This window comes from Callithrix jacchus, chromosome 13 (assembly GCF_049354715.1).
Source record: "Callithrix jacchus isolate 240 chromosome 13, calJac240_pri, whole genome shotgun sequence".
NCBI lineage: Eukaryota > Metazoa > Chordata > Mammalia > Primates > Cebidae > Callithrix > Callithrix jacchus.
This window is the reverse complement of record NC_133514.1, coordinates 86,116,511-86,140,768: the sequence shown is the minus strand read 5'-3', so window position 1 is coordinate 86,140,768 and position 24,258 is coordinate 86,116,511. Positions and strand designations below refer to the sequence as shown.

Below are 24,258 nucleotides of genomic sequence, written 5' to 3'. Positions count from 1 at the left end.
AGGCAGGAGAATCGCTTGAACACAGGAGGTGGAGATTGCAGTGAGCTGAGATTGCACTCCTGCACTCCAGCCTGGGCAACAGACCAAAAATCTGCCTCAAAAATAAATAAATAAACAAACACACAAAGAAACAAATAAAACCAAAATGGTTTTTGTGAGGAATACAGAATATAAAATTTTTGGTTCAACTTTTAGTTAAACTGACTTCTGGCCAGTCACCTTATTGAGAATGAGAATTTGATGCTCTAATTGCGAATTATTTTGAAAAGTGTCCTTGAAGGGACCATTGTTCTTCTTTCAGAACTTCATTGCTAAGAGTATCTGAGTTAAAACACATCACATGAACTCAGAAGAAAAATTGTGCAAGAAATCATATTGCTCTAGTGTTCTTTAAATGTTTTATGGGGACCTGCCTGCCATCTACTGATCCTAGGTACTTTATTCTGTCTGAAATTGCATCTCTTTATTTAATTCTTGTGTTAGCCTGAGTGAAATGTGTATTGCTTAGTAATAGGATGTAAAAAGAAATTTGTCACCTCCAAAATGTACATTACTTAGAGCTACTGCAGTCAGGGGAATAAGCTATTTTCACCAATAATAAATGCACTTAACTCTCTTCTGAAAAAGCTCTGCATTACTCTAACTTGAAACCAATGCTTAACAAATGTTTTTATTAGTTTATTATATATTCCAGTACATAACCTTCTGGTGAGTTGAGATTTCTGTAGTTAGAAGAGGCTAGCATTTTTCCTACCTTAATTAACTTTCTTTCATCTAATCTGAGATTGAATTATGTTTATTTCTGTTCTGAAATTTGTGATCACCTTATGAAGGCATCCATCTATTACTTTATCAGACTTTATTGAATAAATTTTAAGGAAGCCATAAAATCATGTTTCTGCTTCCAGTATTGCAATTCCTGAGCTTGTAAGTCCCTAATCAAATCATTTACCTTCTCTGGACATAAAATTTTCAAGTGCAAACAAGTGATTGAAGTTTTAAGATACATTTTATTTTAAGACACTTGAAATCTGTAATGAGATGTCATCTTATTTCTCCCTATGACCTCCCAGCTCTTGTGTGTACCTAATAGACATTTCTATAATCATTCCCAAAGCCCACTTTTGACTTACTGACATAACATGCCTAGTTGTCTGTTCAGTAACAAGAAGAAAGAAGTATGCAATCCTTGATTTTGAGAAAAGTGTTTTACTTCTCATTTTCAAGCATCTTCTAAGCTGCTGCATAAGAACTGTATTTTATGTTATTAAGATTTCCAGAAAATCTATACCTTAAATAAAATAAAATAACTTATGACTCAAAACTGAAGTTTAAAGGCATTTCACTGGATTCCTGACTGAAACATATTACTAAAAAGGAATCCATAAAATTTCTTCAACAAACTTAAAATTAATTTCAAAAGGGGTGTAAAATAAATGACTTTTATTAAAATTGTTAATGTCTTAGGGCTATCAATGTCCACAAATAATTTCTTACACAAACAAAATATATTGGATTTGTATTCCTGCATATAAACCAGAAATTGTCTACTCATTCAGCCCCAAAGTTTACCAGTGGAGCCAAGCAAGTTAGTCAGTATTAATCAACATACCAGGCACGGGTATAGAACCCTGTGCTTTTTGAATTTGACTGGGAGAAAAATTCCTGACACAAGTATGGTGAATCATGTTTTAAACCACCCCTTCTCCAAGATAAATTGACAATATAATGATTTCATATTAAAATTTATAAAACATATCTCTTTTTTTGCTGATATTTATTGAACAACTTAATTTAATCTGTGTAGTTTGATTTAAATGTGCTCTGCTGTGAACTTCTTTCTCTGGTTATAACCCTCGAGGAAAATATATAACTACCACAGCCATCTTTTTGCTATGGCCATCGCTTTGACATGTCCCTAGCCTTTCTTATTTAAAAGATAACCGCCACTTTCTAATTCTTGTTAATAAAGTCCATTTGTATTGACAGCCACACCCCCTCTAAGTTATCGGTATCCTATTGCTGTTAGAATGCCTTTATCTAATTAAGGTTTTATATGTCACTCAGAATCCCCATTTGCATGTCAGAATTACTTTTTTTCTTATTATGTGCCTAGTTGATGTTGTACCACTCACCCATATTTAAACATGTGGTGATTTTATCCTATCAAATAAGTTCGATATTTATTTAAAGAATATTAACTTTTCCCTGCTCTGTTCTAGATACTTTAGACTGACAGAGAGGCTATTTAAGCTACTGATCTTGGTCTTGTGGAGCTCACCAATTTACTAATTTTCCTGAGGACAAAAGGTAGCTTATCAAAGTCTCTGAAGCTATACATGTAGTTTGAGAATTCATGTTTAATACTATTATCTAATATTTATCTTGAATACAACATTAAGATTCATAATTCATATATTATAAGCTATAGAATATAAGTCTCATCAAAATCTTTTCAGCCACTAAGAATAATGGATTATAGGCCATACTGTATAGGAATATGTAGAATGTATAGAAGAGGAGGAACTGTGATGTTTGTTTTTATTTGTAACTGGGCCACAACTGCCCATCTTAAGGAATGATACCTCTTTTTTTTCTTGAAGTATAGACATTCACTCTCAATTTTTAAATAAGTTGTGAATGTGTCATAATGCTTCACACAGCAAAATGTCCTTTTTTTTTTTCATTCATCCATGTCCTGAATATCTGCATAGTAAGTCACATAAAACATTAAATACATGTCAATCTCCTTATATTGTCGCTATTTTCCTTCTGTAGTTCAGTGAGCGGGAGAAAGTGGTGCCCAGGAGCTTCGCTTTTTCACTCCTGTAGCTCAGCAAGTGGGAGGGAGTGGCATCCTGTGGCTTCTACCCTGTGGTTTGGTGAGCTAGAGGAACTAACTTGACCAGCAGCTTCTCTCCCATTGTTTGGTAAGTGGGAGGGAGTGGCATCCTGTGGCTTCTACCCTGTGGTTTGGTGAGCTAGAGGAACTAACTTGACCAGCAGCTTCTCTCCCATTGTTTGGTAAGTGGGAGGGAGAATTACAACTCTTTTACTCTGTGCTGCCCGCAGCTCAGAGGGCAGGACACTTACAACTTTTTCATTCCTACCGTTCAGCGAGTTCCAGGTTCTTCTGCAACCAAAAGAATAAGGTACTCAGACACTGGAGAGTGAGTAAGGCAGAGTAGAATTTTACTGAGCAACAAAAGCTCTCAGCAGGGAGAGGGTTGCCTTCTGTGAGGCTGAGTGGGGTGTTTTAAAGGTCTTAGAATGGGGAACTACTGCTGATGGGTCCATGGTAGGGGTCTTGGAAAAAGCACCATTCCATTGGTTAAAAGGCATCATAAAGAAGGAACCAATTGAGAAAGAGTGGGTAAGACAGGGATGAAAGTTCTCACTCTGGTCATGGACTCTATCCAGAGCTGGCAGTCGGTTTTTAGGCTTCAGACTGTCCTTGGCTTGAAGGTCAGGTTTCACTGGGTACCTACCCCTGTCTTCCTAGGAATTTGTCTGTCTCCTCTTGCTTTCATCAGTAGCATACAGAACTCTGAAAAAGAGTCTAATATCTGTTGCTTATTATTTTTCCACAAGTGATAAAAGGGAGTTTTCTGTGAATATGTTAGTATATATGAATCAAAAAATTTTGAGAAAATAGGAGAAATGGTAGACTATATTATTGATTTCTATTACATATTAGTATAGTGAAAATAATTGTAAAAGCAATATTCTGACAAACATAAAGGATCCTGGAATGTCTTAAAGAAACAATAAAACAGCCATCATAAAATAGTTGAGAGGACTGGTTTTAAAATCTGGCAAACTTGAAATCAAATTCTGTCTTAATCATTTATCAGTTATGTTACACTGTAGTACTTACCTTGCAGTATATTTGAACCTCAGTTTCTTTAGCTGTAATATAGATATAATAATATCTTGAGCTCATGGAAGCACTTGGTATGGGAATGCCATGCTCAATTATTTAGATTCAAAAAAAATGCTGGGCATCTGCTCTTAACTATACTCATTATAAACTGGAGGGGTAACAATGATGCTTTCCTCATGTTGGGGTGATCTAAAATACCTGGTTTTATGTGTAACAAAGACAAATATAAGCCGATTTTGATTTTCAGTATAAAATGTACAATATCCTATTCTTCCTATATACACCAGACAAAATCTGTAATCATTGTGTTTTAGTTAATCTACTCATTTTTTTCTGCATGATGTTTGTATGACTGGGGTACATTTTAATTTATTTTCGTGTGTCCATATTTTGAAAATTTCAATGTTAATTAATCTTTTCCTCAATGGAGTTAACATCATTGGCATCAAAAAGGTGATAGGTCCCAGCTTGGTCATAGACACCAGACCCAATATGTCCTGGAATAATATGAAGGAGTAGCTAGTTCTCTCACAGCATCTCCCAATCCCACAGCTAACCATTTGGGCCCTTAACTATAAGTGCAATTTTGTCTGCTGGATTATTCTTGTGTCATTGTGACTGTATTGTGGAAGTTGGAATCAAGTGTTTCATTCCAAGATTAGTGGCATTCAGACTCCCTAATTACCGGGAGTTTTATTACTCAATCATAACATCAAATGTGCTTGGCTGGGAAGATAGCATCATATGGCAGAGTAATACTGGACAGAGTATCAGGAGACCTTGATTCTATTTTGAGTTTTGCTTTACTACATTGGATAACTCTCTTATTCTCTGTGAGTTCTGATTTCTGATTCAGGGAGTTGGAGTGCTATTCTCTCTAAAGTGTGCTTTAGATCTAAAATTCTACTGTTATCTATAAAATACTTCTCAGATCTTTTTAAGTTAATTATTTTGTTAATATGCTGCATTATCATAGATGAACTTCAGTTCACAAAGGGAATGAAGACTGTGCTTTAAGCCTAATTGTCCCCGACATAAACTTCCTGGAACTTCTCTAAGGAGGCCTTCTTAGCCTCCAGGCTGGGGTTACTTCTCACATGTTGCACACATCTAAATCCTAGACCTACTCTAGGACATCCCTTAAAATCAAGAGTTGTCCAGAACCAGCTAATTAATTAATTCATACACATGTTAAACAGAAGCTAAAGCCAGGCCATATGCTGTCCTTTCTGTGAAATAAAAGAAAAAAAAGTGTAAGAATGATTCTCATCCCTACAAAGAGCTCACAGCATAACTGGAGAAATTTTACATTTCATAGGACAATAAAACAAATCAAGTTAGTAAGTGGTCAAAGTAATTTAAGTCAAATAAGTGTTTACAGAAATTAGAAAGGAGATATTTCATCAGCGTTCCTCAGTTGTCAGTGCTAGAGCTTTTGTATGCAAGATGAAACATTGAATTGTATTGATTTAGATAGGTGGAGAGATCAATTAACTCTTAATTTTGTTTGCTGTCCTGTTTCTAACCTAATTATTCTATACTAGTCCAAGATATACTATCTTGTCTATGCTGACTGCTACTAACCCCTGATATTGCTCAAGCTTGGACCAGTGTAAAATCCCTATAATTTGAATGCTCTACCCAAAACAAGAATAACATTGTGGTTTTCAATGAAGTCTGCTTCTACCTTATGAGAGCTGTATGTCCATAGGGAATTATATAAATTTTCTGAAACTCACTGTTGACATTTATAAAACAGGTAAATAATTATACCCATGTCATAATGTCATTGTGGGGATAAATGAGATGATGCATATAAAACCCTTGCAAGAAAGATTTGCACATTGTATGTCCTCAATAAACACTAATAATGAATTCTACTATCTTAAAAATATGGTCATGCCATTTCTCTTTGGAAAAAATTATGGAGGAAATGTATTTCATTTCCATACATTCTTCAAGCCTACAGCCCCTGTGCAAGCTTGATTTTGGTGTGAGGCCAGTAGGGAGGAACAGCTATGTTGAAGATTGGAGGCAAGTGGTTCCTGAGGAAGAAGAGATAAGGAACAATATTGATAATAGGCTCAAGCCTACAATGTATTGAAAAATAAAATATCTATATTTTTTTCTTGAGACAGGGTCTCACTCTGCCTGCCCAGACTAAAGTTCAGTGTTGTGATCACAACTCACTGCAGTCTTGACCTCCCAGTCTCAAGTAATTCTACCACCTCGGCCTCCCGGGTAGCCGGAATTGCAGGTACACACCACCATGACTGGGTAATTTTTGCATTTTTTGTAAAGCCAAGGTTTTGCCATGTTGCCAAGGCTGGTCTCAAACTCCTGGGCTCAAGCAAGCTGCCCACATTGGCCTGTCAAAGTGCTGCAATTACAAGCATGAGACTGAACCTGGCCAGAGACACAATTACAAGCATGAGATACTGAACCTGGCCAGAGACACAATTACAAGCATGAGATACTGAACCTGGCCAGAGACACAATTACAAGCATGAGACTGAACCTGGCCAGAGACACAATTACAAGCATGAGATACTGAACCTGGCCAGAGACACAATTACAAGCATGAGATACTGAACCTGGCCAGAGACACAATTACAAGCATGAGACTGAACCTGGCCAGAGACACAATTACAAGCATGAGACTGAACCTGGCCAGAGACACAATTACAAGCATGAGATACTGAACCTGGCCAGAGACAGTTATACAGTTATTTTTTTATAGACTTGAATTTTCAATGACAGTGTGATATTCATAAATGATTCTTGTGTATGTGTCATGCACACTCATATACACAAACAAGGACACATCAAATCTTCTGTGTGTAGTACAAAAGTGCATCTCAAACTTCATTGTACATTTGATTTCTCTTGTTAAATTGATACGTCTAAGGATAGTAATTCACACCTGGGCTTCTCATGCTAGTCACTTACTTAATCATCCTTTCGTAGATTCAAAGGTAACTTTTGTATCACTGTACATTCAAGTCATTTTAATCATTTGATATTTGAAATACATAAAAAAAGAGAATGTGTCAACATTACTACCAACAAAGTTACAACCAAGCGTGTGCTTCTGAACCATGTAGGATGGCAGCAAATTACTTGGCTGCGAAGCCACTATTCAGTTCATCTTTCCTTAGTCTAATTACCACTTAAATTTAGAGGTAATACGTTTACCAGATGCTATGCCAAAATTAAAATCTTCTTGATACTTTTCTAGTTTGCTTTGTTTGCTCACTGTATATTTCCTCTTCTCAAACAGATCCAGAAAATCCCAAACTGTATTATATGTGTCCCAGGTAAGACACACCAAAATCCTCCCAAGGATGGTTGTCTTCTGAGATCATTCTACTTTCTTGGCCCAAGCCATTTACTACATCTCTTTCTACCTTTGATGGCATACCAAAAAATAAATAAAAAATAAATAAATAAATAAAGTCAATCACTTGGAAGATTACCTCCATTGCTAGAGAAAATAACATCTGCTGCCCAATAATTATTTATGTTCCTGGATGGTACGTGGAAATCTATAGGATGCTATACCTCAAATCTTAAACCCACACTAAATGTCACCTGTTCTCATGGTAACTAAATATTGAATGCCAGTTTAATGCATGTACATGCACATGCGTGCACACACACTAGATCCTCACCAAAAAACTATTCAAAATGATCCATGTTTAATATTCCCAATTCCTTTGTGTTATTGGGATTATGTTGAAACATGAGATTCATAGATGCCTAACTTTAATAGAAGCTTGCCCTTTTTCAAAACGAAGTAATATTAAGAAAGTATGTAGTGCTATTTGGAAAGAAAATCCTGGAGATGAGGTTGACAGTTTTATGGCACTGGCCCTTGTCTTATTTGCAGTAACTCATTTTATATATAGTGCTTCACTTTGAGAAAGCCAGGGGCTAGAGGCCTCTGTGATTTAACTCAAACAATAAGTAAGATCGTGGTATCAAAGAGGGCAGAAAATAGGTCTGCTGATTAGAACAATATATTATAGGACAAGAGAAGGCATGGAAAAAGAAAACTTGGATATAACAAATATGAATAAGCATTTCATACTGTTAGCTGGTCCTCCTGCCTAAAGAAATGCATAACTCAATGTACTATATCTACAAATAGTCTCCACTGGCAACCCATATTTATATACATCCTCCCCCCCTCCGCCCCCGCCGCCTCATCCTGCTGGATGGTTAGACTTGCTTATGTACCCTTCATCATCAGAACAAGAACAAGGAATTTTATTTTTTCCAGAACTCACACCATGGAAAAGCAAAATCCCATGAATATAATTAAATCAAAGTTTATAGTGGAAATTTGAGGTATCAGAGGCGAGAGTAAGGAAGCAGGCAATTTACTTTGTTTACTGAGGGTAATTCAAAGATCATGGCAATTCTGTTAAGTCAAAAGCTATGGTCCTGGTCATTGCTCCCTGGCCAAACCCCAGGGGATCCATGACTGCCAGGTCCTTACTAATGCCTGGAGCAACTCAAATGTGTACAGTGCCTAGAATTCATCTCTGTAGTCTCCATAGACTTTGGCTTTTGTTCTCAAGCCCAAGATTTAAAAAGCGCAAATTCTTTACTACATTTATGATTTATTTCTTCAATACGTTCAAGGTGTAATAAAATGGCTGTCAAGTGCTGACTTCTTGTTTCACAAGTGCCACCACTTACACTGTCCCCTATTGGTCATTTCTCAGCCTAAAATATGATTGGTGATAGAATTTCCTTTAAACCATAGTTCCTGTAAATTCATGTTTCCCTAGGAGACAACAGCTCTGAGAAGCTTCCCAATAATCTTTTTGCAATAAATGTTTATTAGTCTTGATGACAGTGTCTGCACAATCTTGGATGGAATATTACTTTCATCATTTTTTTTTTAGATTCAATGAGCTCTAGTATTGATGAGTTTCATGGGATTGGCATAGCTTTCCAGAGAGCACTGGGGATTCTTTAATACACTGGAATTTGTCTTTATCAGTGACGTTTTAAAGTATAAATATTAACTGTGTTATTAAATAATAAATATATTTTTGTGCAAAAATTTCTTGGTAAGCTTAGACTTCTGCATGAGTAATAACAAGAGACAGTTGTTGCTTGTCCAGTATGAGCAGATGTAGGCATATTATTTATATGTCCTCACTTATTTTTTACTTTTGCAGTCTTCCAGTAAAATTGCTAGTACTAAATAATGTCATGTATTTAATTTACACTTGTGGATTTTATCTTTGTGTTATATTTTAAACGACATCTTTTTTCAAACACAGTGAAGAATTCCTGTTGTCTTTGTGTTCGGGAGTTACTAAAGGAGCTATAAAAAACGCAGCATAAACCCTCCCTTTTGTGGATAATGATGACTCTATTTTATTTAATCATTTTTGACTCTTTTCTGGATAACTTGAAGGATATCATGGGCACCCTCTTTTGATTTAGGGGTAGATATACTTGAAGTTGAGAGATTGTCTTAACTAATCTGCCTCTAATTCAGTTTTTGATACAGAGTTGTCAAGCACTCAGAACCATAATTTCCATCTTAGTGTCTTAGTGCCATTTCATCATTGTTTTCATCACCAGACATCCATCAAGCTCTCCCAGAGGCCATGTCTCTGGAGGAGACCCCATGGGGAGGGCTGAGAGAATTATACTGTTTACGCAGCTTTTCTTCATAAGAATATGGCTGGTTCTCAAGTTTTTGAGATTGTTGTTTGTATACATAACTAAGAAGCAATCACTGATTTATCAGGTTGTTCTTCTCCCATGAATATGGCCTTAGTCTATGGCCTTATTTTCAGAAGACATAGAAAATGTAACACCAGGATCAGCTCATAAGCTTTTTAAATAACAGTGTTTCAGCCACTAGCTACTTTCACAGGTCTGAAGGGTTATCCACGAATTGATTTATTTAATAGTAACCAAGGTGAATCCAATGCACTGTTATAGTTGAAAGCTCTAGTGTAGATGAAAACAATCAGCAGATTGAAAACCACATATGTCATCATGAAGGCAACTCTATAGGTTCAGGATTGCTTCTTGGTTTTGCAGGTTCACAAACAAACTTTTATGAATGCATCGTGGGAGTAACAAAATCTGTGAGACTAATTCATTCTCATCAATTTAAAATTTTAAGAAGCAAAATGGTCAATTTACAACGAGAGCTATTCTTTTGCAAATTACCTTATTTTCTGCTATTTCAGGAAATCCATCTATTATCAAGGTACCAAGCAAACAGATTAGGAAAGCAGAGGGGTTTTAGGGCATAAAACAGCATATAAGGAATTGAAAACAGCTATGGAAAATTTTACGCAGCATACCCTGTCTTCCTTTAAAATAAGATTATTAAAATACTTATTTGCCAGATGTCATTTATCTCCTCCATAGTCATTGCTGAATGAACCTTCTGGCATGTAATTATGCTTCAGTTAATAGTCTCGAGTCCATATAGACCACCTTTCATTATTATGTCCTTTTTTTTATTTAAACATGTTACTCGACAGAGTCCAATTTAGCTATTAGGAGTTAAAGATTAGTCTTCAGTTAAAGATTAGTCTTTCTGAGATTTAGAACTCCTCCTAATCTTATTAGTAACACATTTATAAATTGCCTCAAAAAGAAACCTTTTGACCTTATCTTGAAATTCTTTCTGTCCCCAGCTGGGGACCATCATAATCCTGTCCACCTTCAGATCCTTCATTTTTGTCAGAAGGGATATTGGTACTGACCCAGCTGCACATTCTAGTCTTGACATTCTAACAATCTCAGACATGCATTTATAGACAGAATGGCTCAAATCTGGGGGTAAGGACAAACAAAGCTACATTTCTACAAAGAGTTGATTTCACAACTTTTGCCCTCTCAGTGGGGAATTGCAGATGGTCAAAGTGTTCCATTATGTCCACATTCTGCTAATAATTCTGCCTTGGGAGTATTTAGCTATTAGTAAAGAAGGTAATGATAGAAACTGATATGATGGGGTCCAAAATACATTTGTATGACTCTATTATAGGCAAGTATGATTAAAGCAAGTGTTCAGATTCTGCAGTAGATTATACTATTGATTTCTGCTGTTAAATGGATATAAGATCTAAAGAGAAAATTTCTTCCAGAAAGAACTCATTTGTATATGAAATCATAAAACAATGCTCCATTTACTATAATTTAAATATAATTTCTTACTAATCCATGTATCTGTCAATGTTTGCTAATGCCCTTTTTTTCTTACCATCTTTTAAAACATGTAACATTTTAATAACCAAATCAACAAATATGAGGTAGAACATTTAACCATTCTCAGAATCACTCAGGTGGGGTAAAAATATTGAGTCCCTTTGTCCTAGCCCTCCAAACAGAATAATAAAACGATGAAGATAATCACAAGTATTTATTAGTTCCTTTGTGTGCCAGTCATTATGCTTAGGTTTTCCCTATCATCCCATTTAATCCTTGAAATGGTTCTATACCCATTTTATGCATAAGAAATCTTTTGCTGCTTAAAGGGGTTATGATAGCTTTCCATAGAAGCTATCATAATAATGAATGTAATAGTTCGGAGTGTAGGCTGACTGCCTGGGATTGAAATCCAGTTTTGTGTCTTATTATGCAACTTTGGACAAGTTTTCTAACTTCCCTGTGCTTCAGTTTCCTTATTTATAAAGTGAGCATAGCTTATGTGCCAGGCTCTATGGTTCTTGTTCACAAACCTACCACTAGTAAGTATGTAAATTACTTAACAGAGAATTTAGACAGCATTTACTAAACTAGTCCACACAGCTAACAAGGAGCAGCATTGTAATTTAAATCCCAGTACCCTGACTTCAAAGCCTATACCCCTACAATGTGGCCATAGGTAAGAGGATGAAGAACATACACCAGGCAGTACTGGATTTAAATAGTTTTTCCCATTAAAAGCTGAGAGGGCTTTGGCAAGTTATACAAACCTCTCTGGGCCCCCTTTAATTATCTACATAAAATAGTATCTATCAAAAAGTGCTGTGAAGACTTGAAAAAATATGCAATGTACCTCTTTTGGTGGGAAAGACAGAACTGTTATCTCCTGCTCACTTCTGGCTACTTTCTCTACACTTTTTTGTTAATAGGCTACTTAGAGTCACAGACCTACATGTATTATTAGAGTGAGAAAGAAGGCAGAGAATTAGTGCTAAAGGTAATTCAATGTCATCAAAGACTGGGAGGATCAGGTAAGTTCTTAGGAAAGGGAAACTGAGCTAAATGTTATGAATTTAAGTAGAGAAGAAAGAGATGACTAGATAAGAGACACCACTGGGGCAACATCAACAGTGTGGAAGGGAGCAGTGTGGATAGGTCACCAGCCCCTGGACTTTTTTGTTCAGATTCAGGCTAACACATTAGGAAGATTTTCTGAGTTTCAAATTAGGGAGTTTGGAACTGATCCTATGTGTAATAGAGAGTTTTATATGGGAGGTTATATGATAAAGCTCATGAAGGATATGCAAAGATAAAGTTAGGAAATGTTCATCATTTATTTTCAAATTATATTTGACATCCTACAAATCACCTTGGATAACATAATAGAAACATATAAGTCCAATTAATAAATCACCCCTATAAATGCCTTTTTCTTCTTTACATAATCCTAATTAAATTTCTCAGAGCAACCATTATTTTCATAATGATTTTGGTGCAGGTCTTTTACACACATATCTATTGCATTATTTAACTTTTTAATTTATATACACAATGTAAGTTAATTCCATAATTAAAGGTTGATATTGTGACAAGGAAAATAAGCTGTCATTATTTATTTATTAGCCACTGCTGAATATATTAAAAATGGTAGCAAAAGGATTGAAAGCTTAAAGTAAATTCATGAGAGTGGAGTGTTTTTATTCAGCAAGCTATTGTCTGGCCTGTCTTGTAAAACCTTGGTGAGTCCTGGGTATCCCCTCCGAGTCTGTATCATACAGGATAAAAAAAGGCTTGTGATAATCCAAAACTCAGGTAAGAATACAGGAGAGACAGGGAGTGGAAAAGGTCCAAAAGAACCTCTAGCTTGAACAAGTAGGAATTTTATCTGGGAAGAGGTGATTGAGGGGGTCTCCATAACAAGTTAAAAGGTTAAAAGGTAAACATTTTGTTTGACATTTTGATTTTCTATTTTGTAAGTTTGACAACATGGCTTATATCCCTCCTGAGTTAATGAGCTACTTCAAAGCAAGAGCAATGTATACAGCAAGTACTTAGTATTCTCTCATTTAATTATTCAGCTTTAGACCAATGGCTAGCAGGCAGTTAAGACTAAAAAAGTTTTTCGTTGTTAATTTTTTAATAAATTAAGTTATAGTATATGAAAAGATCTGAGGGATCATCTCCAGATCTCTAGACACATTTATCTAATTTATGAATGTCTTTCATTATAAGCTGGCAGGTACCTTAAAGTGCACTTCTCCTGGATGGAAATTTTTTATCTTAATCAACCTGTTACTATTCCTATGTTCCCTTAGCAAAGGTCACCATCTCATCCACCCAGAAAAAAATACCTCGTCTATTTGATCAGTCTCCAATTCCTTCAAATTCTCTTCTGTAATATCTATCCATTACATCTCTTCCTACCTGTAATGGAAAATCTCTCCCCTCTAACTGCATTTTTCCTCTACTTTCATGCCACCACAACAGCAATTATTAACACAGAAGACTTCTGTGGCCATATATGTTTTGTTTTGTTTTGTTTCCCCACCCACTGAATAGTGAACTGGGTCTCCTCTAAGTCAGGTGGGACACTATCTACTTGGAGATAGTGTCAGACCTTACAGGTTGGGGTTCCAGTCCTCAACATTCCCTGCTCCATGCCAGACACTAGTTGTAAGTCCGAGCCTCTGGAATTTCTGACCAACTGGCTTCACGTTGGGGTTCTCACTACCCTCTTTTGGGTGGGATTAATTTGCTGGGGTGCTCAGAGAACTCAGAGAGACACTTACTTATGTTTACAGGTGTATTAAAAAGAATATTTCAAAAGGATACATATGAAGAGACACTTAGGGCAAAGTATAGGGAAAGAAGCTCGGAGCTTCTGTACCCTACCCAGGTGTGCTATACTCCAGGAACTTCCACGTGCTCAGCTGTCCTGAAGCTCCTCAAACCCTGTCCTCCCGGGTTTTTTATGGAAGCTTCACAAGGTTAGCATTCCCTCCCTTAGGTATTGGGCAGGACCCTCTCTGGGAAGGGTCTTAAAACTCATAGTCAGAATGGCAGGAAAGATTAGAGTGCTGCTTTGGAGCAGATGGAGGACAGAAGAGGATTCTGTTTCCTGAGGCCTACCCTTAAGGCTCAATACACCCAACATTGTAACAAGAGACTAAAAGAAGCACTACCGTGGGAGTTATGAACCAGGAACCCTGGACACAAACCAGTATATACCGTAACACCGTAACACCACACCACCTCTACTGACGGAGTCTTCTGTACAGCCTTCACCTTTCCTCATTCAGATTTCACACAGCTGATTTCTAACAGGTATTTCTGTCCCCAGAAATGTCAGTTCATATCTTTTTCTTCACTTTTGCTGGTAGATTTTATTTTCAAAAAGCAATTCTGCTGGGCGTGATTGCTTACACCTGTAATCCTAGTTATTTGGGAGGTCAAGGCAGTAGGATCACTTGAACCCAGAACAATAAGACTCTGTCCTTCCTTACACACCAAAAAATTAAAAATTAGCCAGTCCTGGTGCTGCAAATTTGCAGTCCCAGGTCCTGGGGAGGCTGAGGGGGGAGGATAACTGAAGCCAGGAATTAAAAGTTGCAGTGAACCATAATTGTGTCATTGTACTCCATCCTGGGAGACAGAGCAAGATCCTGTCTCAAACAAATAAAAAGCAATTCTGAGTATGTCTCTTCCATTAAAAAAAAAAAATGTTCTCAATTACTCACTGCTTTCAGAACAAAGCTAAAATGTTTAGCATGACACAACGGGCCCTTGGTGATATGACTTTGGATTTTCTCTCCAGCCTCCATGGGCACGCTGTACACCTTATATCCACCCTGAGCTCCATCTATAATGAATTAGCAGAAATACTTGAATACAGCTTGTTGCCTGAGCCTTTGGGACTGTGGCACATGCTCTTTCCTTTGCTTGTAACTCTCCTCTATTCCCTACCCATGTGCATCGTTAACTACTAACACATAGTCACTATTCAAGATTCAGAATGCCCCTACCTTCTCAGAGAAATAATTAATTCTCCCCAAGGTTAGAGTACATTCCCTCTTCCTTCCCTAAATTAGAAACTGTGATTAATGATCATAACACTTAGTGCACAATGATGTAATTATCTTTTTAAATTTTTATCCTTCATTCTGCTGTGAGTTCCTTGAAGATAGAATTTACCTCTTCTACTTCTGTGTCCCTAAAACTCAACGGAGGACCTAGCTGCAGTGCAGTTGTTTGTTGAATAAAATTACAGAAAATAAAAAGAATATATCTATTACAGTGCTTGTGATCTAGAGCTAAAAAAAATTGAGCTTAGAGCTGTCATTGTGACTTGTCTGAATTAATTTAATGAGCTACCATTTGATGAGAATCTAGCTCTCCTGACACTGTTGCTCAATAATCTTTCTATCAAACCCTGGACAATTTCCTGGTAGTTCTTATTGTGTCATTGTTTATGAAAGGGAACTACATGCTGTCTTTGGAATTTCACAAGCCAAGATTCACTATCATCATGTCTGTCAGTGCTAGTTTGCCAATTTTCTCTCCATAATTAACTTTTGCTCCAGAGAGTTGGAGTGCCATACTGGTGGTGCTACAATTCACGTATTAAGAATAACAGCAGAAAACAACCCTTATCAAGTAATAAGTTGAGTGGCTACTCTAGTTTCAAACTATTTTTTAATTAAGTCTAAAGTGGTTGAAACAATTTTAGAAACCAGATTATTGATTATATTCTCTTCTCTACTAATTCATTAATTAAACAACAGAAAAATGAACAACTGGCATTCCCATGATAATATGTAAGGAACATCAAACAAGGTGTACTCATTAAAGCGAAACACCAGTTGATTGAAATATAATATTTCAAACAGATGGGACAACATCATATGAACATATGTGATCTGTGGTTTTTTTAAAAAACATCATATTTTAGCTAGATAGACCCTGAGACCATGATGAAACATTTAAAAAGACAAATCACTTGAATCATTCCAAATAAAATGGTTTGAAAGAAAATCTCAATAAATGTTATCAAGAGTTTACAATTGGTCACTAGTTTAAGTTCTGTACATACATTGTTTCACTTACCTTTCCTAACAGCCAAATAGTGGGTATTATTATTAATGCTACATTATAGATGAGGCTGCTAAGAGACAGAAAAATTACTTAATAACTCACCTAAAACCATGTCATGTGTAAGTATCCAGGAAATGTCTTAAGCTTCTAGCACTTGTTTCCTTGGCTATTTTCCCAGACTGACAGTTTCATGTAATCTCACAACCTAAATATCCAATTCTTTGAATTACTGGTTTCAAAATATTTGATGCATTTATTTATATCAGCAGTAAGTTGGTCACCAATTTTTAATGAATATATGCTACACTTAATGTCATGTTAACACTAATATTATTGATATAAATATACAAAAGAAACAGGAGCCTGACATCAATTAGCTATGAATTTAATGAACCGATATAATGCAACCATATAATAAAATGATTGTTAAAGGAACTGGCTTAAAAGTCAGAAAATGGAATGTCAAGTCCCAGCATAACACATATTGTGAAGGTCAGTATGCCTTCTTTGTACATTTAATGATTCCAAATGTGATAGATCACAGATCCCTATGGGTTATCTCAGAGTCAATCCACACCTGCAGCCATTTCATTGATCTCACATGCTACAACTTCTACTCTCAGTGTCCACGGCTGCCGTCCTGTTTCACCAGGCAGCCTCTACTTTCTGATGGGTTTAAACAGCAGAACTCCCCTTATATTTTTGTGTTTTCTGATTTATTAAAGAGGAGGAAAAAAGAGTATAATTTCAACACAGAGAAACCACATACTTTAAATTTGACATCTATCATTAAATTGTCCCCAATTTTCTAACCATGCTCCATCACGTGGCTCCCTGGCATGTTCCATCTCTCTCAGCCCCTGGCTTTAGATCTTTTCACAACAACTTCTTCCTTTTTTTCATATTATGCTTACTCTTCTCATTTGTAGACTCTTTACATATCAGATAGTAAATAAAATAATTTTATTTTAACTTTATTTACCTTTATATTTCCTAAGAATATTGAAAAGCATTTCTAGAGAAAAATGCAAGTGTTTACATTTAAGTATAACTTATAAATATATTTTTGGTGTTGTTTTGGTTTTTAGTCACCAAAATTTTAATATTACCTGTTCTGGGATCAGAGAAGAGGGAATGATTTGCCAGAAACTTACTAAAACTTTATTGATTAGGCAAAGCATTAATTTTAATTCTATAATTTGATATTATGCACAGGTAAGATAGTGGTGAAGTGGAAAATCAAAAATTGGCAGCAAGTTCTAGAAAGGGAGAAAGAGTGATGGGAGAAATAGTTGGATATGGCAAGAGAGAAAATAAGTGAAAAAGGGAAAGATTAAAAGAAAAAAGGGAGAGATAAAAGCACAATAGCCATGAATATATGACATTAAGAAAGGAACAACAGTAGAAAAATAAAACGAAACGAGAAAAAAGAAATGACCTGGAGTCATATGGACAACTTGTCCAAATATGTTTTCAAATTGTGTCATCTTTTGAAATAGGCTTTTGAAATATGTATTAATTGATAAGTGAACAGTTTTGTCTGTTTCTTTTTATTTAGAAGGGTTAAGTTTTGTGTTAGATCAGAGGTACTCAAACTTTTTGTTCTCAGCATCACACTTAACACTCAAAAATTACTGAGCACCCTGAAGAGCTTTGTTTATGTGAATTATTTTTATTGATATCTACCACACTATACATTAAAACTGAAGTTTTGTTTTAAAATCTCCAAGGATGTCTATCTTAAAAGGCAGTTGCATTTGCCTATCTGTTACTGTTTTCAATGTGCTAAAGTATGTTGTTTTGGTTGAGTATATTTAAAAAGCTTGTTTCAAACACGCAAGTGGGAAAATAGAGAACCTCATTTACCCTATGAAAAGGCCTGTCAGACCCTAAGGGTTATTTGACCATATTATAAGAATCACTGCCCTAGGCATAATAGGTATAATTCAATTCCGTGAATGTTGACTGCAGAGAACCCTGTGTTGTCTGCCAGACACCATGTTGCCAGTCTCTAGAGAGCTGTCAGGTGATTAGAAGTTAGTAGAAGCAGCACAGCTGTAGGCAGAGCTCATCTCAGGGCACTGTGTGGAGCCAAACCATTTTTACTATGGAAGCAAGATGAAATCCAGTACAGTGACTGATCTAGTCCGTCGATGTGTTTGTGTTACAATAACAAATCTAGTCTAGTGGACCAAGAAGTGATATGTTGAAAATTAATAATGTGGTCACAATCTGCTCTAAAACTGTGCAAATCCTTCAAATTTTATGTTGTATCAGACAATTATGTAGATCTGATCCTAACATCCACATCTTTTTTGTTTGAACGGACGTCGTGCCAGCACTGACTCGTTCTTGTAGTTTTGTCATTGTCCCACTGATTATTTGGACTAAAATACAAGATTTTGCATGATTCCGTTATGTTTTATCTTTCTGGGTTTGTCCCACCATTTCAGCCCATCAGGACTGCTTATCTTGCTGCATCTGACACCGAGCCTATTAGCTGTTGCCTTTAGATTGGTATCATTTCACATATGCTGTGAAAAGTAAAATATAGTTAAAATAATGTAAAAGCCAAAAGAACCATATGAAAGTATAATATTATAAAGATTCTCACCATTATTAGCCTGATTAATATAAATAGCTATGATCTAGGTAAGGCCATGAGAAGAGTACAACTTTTATTCAGGATATGGTCCATCCTTCATTTTCAGAGTTTTTCTTGTGAAAGACTGTGGAGACTGATGGAAGCTAATGACATCTTAAGAAAAGAGCCTAGGAGGCCAAACACATTCAAGGTACATGACACAAATTGGGAAGTTTCAGGCAGAAGGTAGAAAGATACTAAGGGTGAGGCAAATATTATTTGTGCCCTCCAATGCCCAAGGGAGGCAGCCGACTAATCTATGATCTATTCTCAGACTTTTTACAAAATTGTTACAAGTAGGTTAGAGATTCATCAAACAAAAGAAAATGCTTAGGATGTATGCAAATATTATAGCAATACATAAATCAAAGGTGCTTTAATGCTTTGAGAATCTTCTAAACCAATGAAAGAAAACCCTTTAGCCCCAGCTATACATAGGTGTCTATTAGTTACCAACATGAATATCTAAAATGTCAGAAAATGTTTTCACTGCAGGATCAGGATGTCAAGACAGAGTAAATTCTTATTGTGGCAAATGATAACAATATGAATTCTCAATGGATTAGATATTAATGTCTACGATAACTCCTATGAAAAATTATACACATTCTTAACTCTGAATACTTTGGAATTGTCTGTAGTTACTACCACCCATTCATGTAGATGAGACTCCAATAATTGTCTCCATTAATTATTATGCTGTAAGAATGGCGCTACAGAGAGTTGTATTTACGTATGATGGCACAGGTATGCAGGGCACTAACAGTATTTCATTTATCTAGGGAGATGAGGTTTATCCTAAATGATAAAATACTTGAGAAAATATTAGTGAAAATGTCTATTTTTCTTCTTTGTTTAAGTATAAAATAAACTGTCAGCATATAGCAAATAAATGATGACTGGTAATATTTAGTTTTAATATTCTTTGCTTTTTTGTGTGTCTCATCAATCACCCTTGCGAATCAGTCAGTGAAGATGAATAGAGATTTTAAAGTCCTGGAAAGCACAATTTCTTTCCATTAGCAGTGAGTTTGTGGAGAAATGTCAAGAAAGTAAAGGGGAACATTCCACAGAAGGAAAAACACTCAGGGAAATGAAGAATTTCAAAAGGTGCAGCTCCCATCCACTGCTCAGTTGAACACCATTCCCCCAACCAAAGGGTGCCTTTTTCTCATCTGTCCCTCAACCCCCAAATCTCAGTTCTTTTCTTCTCAACCATCCATATCCTATAACCACATACATATAGAAACCTAGACATACCAGGTTTTCAGTAAGTGTTTTATAATTAAATAAACAAATTAAATCACTTTCTTCGATTCCCTTCCCACCTTTGAACTGTGATGGCTTTGTTCTAAGAAAATAATTGCTTCAGAAAATCTAACTTTGGGAAGTAGAGGTTTGGGATTGGCCTGGATTGTTGAGCTTCATTACCCTCATATAAATCTGCTGAATTATGTTTTGGATTTGGAAAGCACAAAACCATCAGTGCTGAATACCCTATTTTAAATGTTAATTTTATAGAAATGTACAACCTGCAGTACCCCTAGAGAAAACAGAGGAGAACCTCTTTCAACTTAGAACTACATTAATTTGAAAAAAATGAAAGGTGTCATTAGAGTGGGATTGGGATACTTCTTACCCAATTTCTGATTCAACATTCTTTTAGCAGAGAAGTTCAACATTGCCAGGATCAAAAGTTGCAAAGAAAATTAGGAGATCTTTGCCAAACTTCACAACGACCCTGTTTTACCACTATTCTCAGTACCTTCCTTTTACCTTGACTTTAAAAGGATCCTATTACTCCTATTTGGGGCCATTCCAGGTTGGTTGTTATCTCAGTCTTACTCTCTGTGCTCAGCTGCTTGGCTGCCCCAGTGCTTTGCAGCCATGCTTCCTCTGGGCATGTCCTTTTTGGGAAATATCCTAGGCTGTGAATTCTTACAGTGCTATTTCTGACCTTCAACTCAATGCATTTTGGAAAATATTTGTAAATATGTATGCTGAGGGGAAAATAAAACATCACTGTCTCTGTTTTTACCTTAGTTTGACTTTGAGTCAAGAGGTAATTTTAGAGGCATTCATTTATTTATTCATTCAAAAAAAACATTTAGTGTACATATGTGATATTACTTGGCAAATATCAATGGCCCGCTTATGATAGAGCATAAATTTTTAGGTAAGAGGAAGGAATTAATGAAAATCAATTAGCACAATGGAAAGAGTCTGGCCTTGGGGTCCTAGGGCCAATTAAATTTGATTCCTTGATATAGCTCTGTAACCTGACCAAGTTACTATATGGATCTCAAAACAATTTTGTTAAATTGTTTCCTCAAGGAATTTTGCAGATTAGAAATCAAACTTAAATACTTTAAAGTTGATATCTAAAAATGTTATCCTAAATTTAAAGGACATAATTTCTGACTTATTTTAAATAATGATGTCTTAAATAAAAATGCTATAATTTCTTGTAAATATATCCATTGGGATATAAAAGACATAACAATTTAATACTCATTGTTATCTTCGTGGAAAATGGTACATGGTTCCTATTCTTGTTGAAAATGGTATATTTATTTAATTTTGAGATTGAATTTTATCCTACCTACCATAATAAATGTTTATTTTAATAATAATGCTATAATAATTTTATTTTTTGTTGCTGTTGTCACCGTTAAACATACTATTACTGTGTAAGCAAATGTGTGTAAATTTTTACTGGTTGTCCTCCTCCACAACTCCGTTTCCTTTTCAAATGTAAACCCTTAGAATGCAAGGGTCTTTATCTGTTTTGTGCACAGACATATCCCAACTATTTAAGCAGTGTCTGACACATATTTGAATGAATGAAGGCCAGCAAAGGAATATAGGGATTTCCAAGGAGAAGGGAATGGGTTTTGGTTTAAGTTCAGTAATGAGAGAACACCTTCCAGAGAAGGCCCATGTGAGTAATAATCTGAAAGAAGCCTAGAGTAAGCCGTGCAGGTATCTGGGGGAGAGTTCTCCAGGCAGAGGTAGAAGCACCAACAAAGACTCTCCTTTGGAAAGGGGGTTATCGGAAGGTTTGACAAATTCTGAAGACCAATGTGACTGAAATAGAATGACTAAAATAGAGAATTGAAGTACAAGAAAATAAGATAACCAGATCCTAAATAGATGAAGAAGGAATGACAATGATGGTAACAGTTAAATGAAGAAAGGGGCATTGCAGAATGTTTAATCTGGATGTGGTTTTAAGTTATCTCTCTCCTCTCATTTTTCATACAAGAAAATGAAGTCAGAAAATTTGAGTAATGTTTTCAAGGTCCCAAAAACCAAGAAAAATGTGACTAAATCTTAGTGACCTGTCTCCCAATTTCATTTTTCTCATTGCACTGACAGGTCATCAATTCTCAAAGGAAAAGCAGTGATTTGCCAACTCTGTCTTTGAGTTTTTAGATTATATTATTCTCTAAATTGCTTTAATTTAATATTTCGCATAAATATAAAAATAATTTGGAGGAATGAGTGTGGGTTGGAGGAGTAATAATGAGTGGTATGATCTTATGCAATATTTTAATATATATATATTTTATTTTGTAGAAAATAATCCCTTTCAATAATTTTCCTCTTTTATAACTGACAGTCTCTGCCTCTGGCCAAATACCGCTGACATTCCAAGGAGGGTAATATATAATATTGTCAGATATTCAGAGAAGTAAATTTGATAATTTAATACTGAATTATGCAAAGCAAGAAGCAGTTGACTTATATTTAACTTTAAAATGAAATAGTAAATTATGGGAATATCTGAATAATAAAATGGAAATTTAAATAAAATATGTGCATGAAAAAAAGAAGTCCACACAAAATGTGTTTGCTTTAAAAAATGATTGTTTTTAATCTCTCACCACTACTATTTTATGAACATTTAAGATGCATTTGGCCATTATTTATTATATATACTTAATGCATATTTTATAAAGTCCTTGGAAACACTACATTTCCATAACATATGTTAATGATAAGGCCACTAATAAAGAAAAAGTGTCTTTGATATGAAATTCATCAGGTACTTCCTAATGGTATCCAGAGCTTACCATTAAGTAATGTCCATTTCTACAGCAGGGTAGTATTCTTACTTGCTATACAAGGGTAAAGCATTACTGTAATAATTTTAGAAGTCAAAGCAAAGGGCTATCGAGTCTACTAAACATTATTTATTTTCATCCCTAATTATTTTTATTAACATTGCAATAGGTGACACAAATTATCTGACCCAATGTCTTCTCTACTCATACACACTCTGCACTTTCTTTGTATCCATAAAACCACTAACCAGCTTTCAAAGAAGCATTTATGTGCATGCAATAGAACAAACCTCCTATTGTTATTTCTTTTCCCAGATTTTTTATGATGACCACATAGTTAACATGAAAAAACTTCTTCACATGTTATTTCAGATATACTCCTTTCTAAAGAATTAATTTTTGAAAGCAATAAATACAATTATGCATATGTCCCTAGCATGTAGATTGTTATATCCTACAAAATTTTTTAAAGTATGTTTTTATAATAATTTCTGAAAATATTAATAAAAAATTAAAAGATGCTTTTTTCAGATAACTTAGAAGAATTCCCTATAGAGGCCAGTAAGATACAGAGTAACATTAAGACCAAAGTTAGTTTTTTCAGACAAGGATTTTTCTTTCTGGGGAAAAAGAAAGTATAACATTTCATTTTCCTTCATTTCACATTTCCACCCATCCTTTAAATATCCTTTCTCCTCTTATGCTGAAGCCTGTTATGTGTTCAACAAACCTATTTTGTTTTCTTCCTAACGTACATCCCAGCCCCATAGCAGTTAGGAGGAGCCAAGCAACTACATTTTTTTTAATAATAGACTGTGGATACAGTAGTGTACTATATTTATGGCACTTTTTTCCTTAAGATTCTGTCATGCAATTCTCTGTGAATTCCCTTACTTCACTTTTGGCCAATTTGTCATAAAGAACTCAATGGAGGCCTTGAAGTTCTGAGGGGCGGGAGACCACTTGATGAGAGGATCTGGGAAAGACTCCATGGAATAGAATGATCATCTTCCAGCCTCCCTTATGTTACAGTTTGACAGGGGTGAAAAATAATTCTAGAAAAAACACCAAAACTTTGTTCAGCCATTTGTCTTTTGCACTAATAAATTCTTTGTAAGAGATAGCTGAGAAATAGCTTTCTTATACATTATACTTATGCCAGGGCACCTATTTCCATCAGTCTCTCCCCTCCCACACTTTCACATGCAGATACCTTAATTTTTTGATTGGGGAGATCTAAAACACATCTAGAATTCACTATATTTGAAGGATTCCACCTATTAATTTGGTATTGCTAGTATCTGGCACACAGTAGATGCTCAGTCGATATTTTATGGGTGAATTTTAGAATATGTTGGAATGAACAGCATAATTTTTCT

At 35.5% G+C, this 24,258-nt stretch overlaps 1 protein-coding gene across 4 annotated transcripts in view; it reads left to right on the top strand.

The window, feature by feature from the left end:
* The window catches only part of RIT2 (Ras like without CAAX 2), a 394,401-nt gene that overhangs the window by 46,346 nt on the left and 323,797 nt on the right, over positions 1-24,258 (top strand). The window contains exon 2 of one of the 4 annotated variants that reach the window (XM_078346932.1): positions 6,022-6,140. The exons of 1 other annotated variant lie outside the window; for it this stretch is intronic. The gene's annotated coding sequence lies outside the window, so the exon portion shown is untranslated. Of the gene's footprint in view, positions 1-2,881; positions 3,025-3,075; positions 3,153-6,021; positions 6,141-24,258 lie in introns of those variants that run through there. 2 more of the 4 variants (XM_078346933.1, XM_008979731.5) reach the window with 2 other exon arrangements.